Here is a 5974-nt window from a genome sequence, read left to right as displayed (position 1 = left end):
TACTCTTACTCATCTGATGAAGTCCCTGGCTGTGTTCCCCTGTCGCGACTGGTGAGGGCTTCATTTGCTAAACCTGTAGCCCCTTGCTGCAATCTAGTTAAACATTTTTGACGATTTTAGTAAACTTGTTATGGAGAAATGAAAACATGGATAGCAAATGATAATAACATAGTGTATAATTTGACGCCATACAATGATATCATTGGTATGAACACAATCCCTGTTGTTTCAGATGATATATAAAGAAAATCATCCTGAATGAAAACTAAAAAAAAATCTGATACCTCAAAACGGAGGCATACCCAACCTCCCTGGAGTTGGGAACTCTTGAACTTGTCCCTTCAGTTAAACTAGAACTTGAATGGCCCAGAAACCTTGAAATAAGGGTCTGTGAACTTGTGCTAGTCTGCCTTTGTAGATTGGAAGTTGTCATCCTTTGGTTGTAATCACCCATCTGGGTCCTATATTTGAAAAATTAATTAATCATTTATATATAATATAGATCTTAATAATATTAATGGCTGTTGATAAATTGGTTGCTCACCACTGTTGCATTGAAGAACTGCTTTGTTGCCCTTGAACACTAGGCATCATGACTTGGGGAAGATGATGATGATGATGATCATACAAATGGGGATAACTGCAATAACATAATATTATCTTTGATAAATGGATATACTTCTCCTTTTTAAAGGAATTGCATTTTTTTTTAAATTTCTTTTAAATTGTATGTATAACAAATTAATTACAAATAAAAGAGATAAAATTACTTTGAATAACTCTTTCTTTCCCTTCAACAATAATCTATCAGCAATTATATAAAGTCTTTTATTCACATTTTTAAAGAAATATTTATTTTACATTAAATTGAAACTGTTTGATAAAGTGTCATAATGTAAAGATTGTATTAGTAGATTTCAAAATTTTAATAAAATTGAGCACAAATATATAGAGAGAGAGAGTTGTTGAAGACATTATGTTCTTAAAACTTTTTTCTTGTATCGTGACATCTCTATTAAAGAAAACGAGAGATAAATCAATAAAATAGAAAGATAAGTTAATCAAATCTAATTGTATTTTTCTGAACTTATGTCATAAACAGAAAAATAATTTTTGTTAATATTATGTTGTTTTTTCATAAATAAAGCGGAAATTTTGATGCCAAACATTTCATACTTAGGAAGCACCGAAGATCCAGAACCAAAGGAACTGCTTGATGTTGCAAATAGGCTAGGGTTTTGACCATATCTAGCAACTGAGGACCCGGAAGGAGCTGCAAGATTAGGCGTCATAGATCTATAACCTGGTTGAAAAGTGTTTGGTTGCATTGTTACCGAACCAGGCTGAAGATTTGAGAACGGCTCCGACCTATGACAAAAAGCAACAACAAGCTTGGTACTTTGTGCTGTTCCATGATAACAATATATGGATTAAATATGTTTTTTTCCTTCATTTTCGTGAATTTTGTAATTAGTTTATTTTAAAATTTTGGACTAATTTACTCTTTTATTTTTCGAAATACGTGAATTTAGTTATTTTAATCAAATTTTGTTAAGTTTATTTGACATTTCAAATGCGTTTCATAATAATATTTGACTTAACATTAAAACAAAAATGTGTCAAATATTATAAACAACTCAAATACAATCCTGAAATACGTACGAAACATCAAATAAATTCAACAAAATTTGATTAAAAAGACTAAATTCACGTATTTTAAAAAAATGAAAGATTAAATTGATTCAAAATTTCGAAATGAACTAATTCCAAAATTCACCGGAAAAAAAGATATTTAACCCTAACGATATATTACATTTCATGTACAAGCTGAAATGCTGTTATATATATATATATATATACCTTGGGCGCGTGGGGTAGACAGATCTTCTAGAATCTTGAGAATGTAAATCCAGAACCTGCTGCAGATTAGAGGCATGGTCTATTTGATTCTGCACTTGAGTGAATGGCTGTGGGGATCTGAATAAAAAATAAAAACAGTTAATGCTTTTTCTTGTAAACATGTTAATCGAGTAATTGCAAGAAGAAGTTGAAGAATGGAATGGTACTGCGTATAGCTGGGTGCGTATTGTGCACCATGTACATCAGAAGCAGAGAATTGAAACTGTTCGGGTCTGCAGTTAAAAATTCAAATTCAAATTCAAATGAACGCCGTTATGAAAACATGGAAACATGTTTAGTAATAAGGTTAAACAATTAGGAAGATACAAAACTGTGAGTCTCACAGACACCGATAATGATGTGGGGTTCCTGTGTGAGACATTCAATTTTGTTGTCGTTTGTGGTTCAAAAATTTTAAGTGCGTTGCAAACTGGATAAGTACTAAGCAGAAGTAGAAAAAGTAAAAGAGTACCTAGAACTCCACGCAGTACGAGAGTTAATGGTATCCTCGTTTTGCGTTATTAACGTAGATCTTACGTGTGGGGCAAAAGGACCACACCACTGTCCCGTTTCACTATTCGCAGATCTTCCCTGTACATGCATACAAGTATAGATATTGACAAAAAAAAAACACAGCCTATGGAATATATGTACTTCAAACTTAGACATGTTTTTTTAACAGTTATACTCACAGGGTTCTGGTGGAGCAGTGCTGGGTAAGAGGATGATTGATTAGTGTTGATAACATTGTAATTGTTGTTTCCGATTCTGCTAAATTAACATTTTATAACACTGGTTATGATCGATGAGATAAAAATGGATAATTCAGAAAATGAAATGAAAAACTTACGGAACCGAATTCGCATTTTGCAGTTCAGAGAGTTGATCGAAATAACCAGCTAGGGTCATGTCTTGGGTTTGGAGAGATGGAACAGCTCCATCTAACATTAACCCCTCCTGATTAATTACGATTAAAGGAAAGTAAGATTACTTTAAAGTTGCATATACACGTGGAAACATTATGAGATAAGAGATGTAGTAATTTTTCGTTCGGGTAGCAGTAAAAATTGTTAATTTACCCCAGATGATGATGATGGAGGGTTGTTTAATTGTTGTTCACTAAGAACTGGGATGTTTGATTGTAACGGAGGAAGCGGGTTGGGGACGAAAGTGAGAGGTTCTGCAGTAGAAGCTTGGTAAGACCATGTTGTGTCCATCATTTCATTCATTGGCTCCAAAAGCTGTATAATCCATGTAAATTAACGATCATTCTCTACGTGCACAAATAAACATTTATAGATTCTTTTTTATGGATAATGTATGCAAAGTGCGTTGCTTATTCTATAAAGAAAATTTTAATAAACAGTAGCAGAATAATGGTAAGTGTGATGTACACATACTTTATTTGGAAAAAAATAAACATTAATAATACTTTATTTGGAATAATAATCAGAGTTTAAAATAGTTAAGTACACAACAATTATATACTTTATTTGGAAACAAAAGAAACAGTTGCGGCATCATTAGGGTTAGAAAGCATGAAAGCAAGCATGAAAGCGTGTGGGTCCTGCAATTAAAATATCAAATTATATTTATTTTTTATTAATAATATTAATATAATTGTATACACGTGTGTCCCTTTATTTTCCAAGCAATTAAACAAGATAAAAGAAATTGTTCTGTCTTTCTTTTTGTCCTTCTGTTTAACAAAAGCTGTTTTATAAATCATCCCTTTACCACCTTCTTTTCTTTTTCTTTCTTTCCTTCCTTTTCATGGTTTTTAGTTTTTTTTTTTTTTGCTTCTCCATTCCTGCTATGCATGACCATATATAGTCAGATTTATAAAATAAAATTAAAAGTTAAGAAAATTACTGAAGCGGGAAGAGGAGGCAAGTCAATTTCAGAATTAAAATGTTCCATTAAATTTTCATCGTCCAAACCAGTGAGGGGAGTGTCTGTCTGTAAAAATGTTGGTAGGAAATCATCGTCGCTCCAGTCACAGAACATATCAAGGTTGTCTGCTTCAAAATCTCTGTCCATGTTCTGTACACAATCCATTTGTGAGTGACGAGAGACAGAAAGAGATTCAGATAAAGGAATAAATAAGAAAAGAATTTTCTGGAGTAAATTAGAAAAGAAATTACTCAGAAATACCTCAAATGTTAAGGAGCACCTAAAGAGAGGAAAGAAATCAGAGATACTATAAATGATGGGGAATGGTATGAGAAAAGAGACAGAGAAAAATGATACACATTGATTGAGTATTTATAATAAAGCTGGTGCATGCAATGGAAGGAAAAAGAAACCCTCACAAGATAAACTACAAAGATGCTTTGCTGTCAATAAAATTTGTTTGTCATCTTTGTGTATTTTATATAAAACATATTTGAACAATTACGCTCTGCATTTATAACGTTTTAATGATGTATTTTATGTTATGATGATATAAAATGTGACCTCTCCCAAGAGAGACAACAAAGGAAGCTTTGCTGTCAACAAAGCATGGACCTTCCATAATCAAATACCCTTGTCTTCTTTTTGTGCATTATACTCTGTGCAAATAAACTTTTAAAATTATAATGATGAAATAAAATATGTCATAAAGAGTTTAACTGCATGAAACTGAGTGTGTTGTAGTTAATATTTCTCAGAAAAAAATACCTCTTACAAAGTTGCAGATTAATAGCATTGGGTCCACCAGAAGCAGGTTGTCTAGATTTCTGAAACTGCGTTAGAGGAGACTCAGAATTAAACTAGTTATTAAATGGCAGTGATACATATATGTTGACTTTTGCATGCATAAACCGTCTCAAGAGTTTATAAAATACATTATTGATGCTCTGATCCAAATGACACCCCACCTTTAACTTTTAACGCATAGTTGGTAAAAAAGTATTGAACGATGTGAGAAATATTTAAAATTAATAAATGATCATAAAAGAATTACGCGAAAAAAAAGTAAAAAAAAAAAAGTACACAAAGTGATGTTTAAAAGAAAAAAAACACTTTATGGTAGATCATTTTAAATTCCATTTTCTTACTACAATTTCTCTACTTTTCTTATTATTAATAATAATAAATAAAATAAATTACTGTAATAAAAACTAGCAATTTTTGTAAATAAGATTATATTAGTAAAATATGTAATTGTTAATAAATTAACTCTACTTATTTTTGTAAATAAAATTGGTTTGGTGGCCTATAAAAAAAGTATAATTTAATCATATATCTAAATAATGTGAAATTTTTATCACATTATGTATTATAATTTGAACATATTTTTAAACGGAATAAAATCTTTTAAAAGATGTGATTTTATTTAAAGATGTCAAAATGAGTTTCAACTCGTAAGTTAATTAGACAAATCACAAGTTTGAATAGAATTGAGTTTAGAGATGTCAAAATGCGTATCAACCCATGAGTGCTCACCACAGGTTCGAGTCGGATTAGGTTGAGAAAAATTAAGTTTTTTTTTTTTTAAAAAGTGGGTTGAACTTAACCCAGCTCACTTAACCCACCGGTTAAACGAGTTCGAGCCGGGTTGAGGGTGGGTTGACCCACTTAATCCACCAACATTTTTTTACAAATTTTCTTAATAATTATTTACTATCCCTAATTATATAGGTTCACAATTTCATATTTATAAATGTTAAAATGTTGTTCAATAATATTTGAATAGTTTGAATGTTTAATTAATTTGATTGTCAAGTTATATACGTTGATACTTTAATCTTTAATTATAATCTTTATAGTAAATTACTCAATCAAACCGTCTTATAAACAAATTTTTCTAAATTAGCATGACAAAAGTGTGTACTTTTTTTATTTATATTTTGTTGAATAGTATGACAAAAAATATGTAATATTAGCCATGTTTTCTTGGATTATATGAACATTTTCTTGGAAATAATTCATCATATATTGGAGGTGAGCATGATCAAGATATTGGTTATTGATTTTACTGTGATTGTCATCTCATTGATTGCTTAAAAAATTATTTAAATATATGAATACTTAAAAATGAATACATAAATAAATTTTTTATGTGGGTTGGTGAGTCAACCCACTTAACCTA

The sequence above is a fragment of the Vigna unguiculata genome, chromosome 9 (genome assembly GCF_037176805.1).
Source record: "Vigna unguiculata cultivar grain cowpea cultivar isolate G323 ecotype 2 chromosome 9, ASM3717680v1, whole genome shotgun sequence".
Lineage (NCBI taxonomy): Eukaryota > Viridiplantae > Streptophyta > Magnoliopsida > Fabales > Fabaceae > Vigna > Vigna unguiculata.
The sequence above is the reverse complement of the archived record's forward strand: the minus strand, read 5'-3'. Positions refer to the sequence as shown.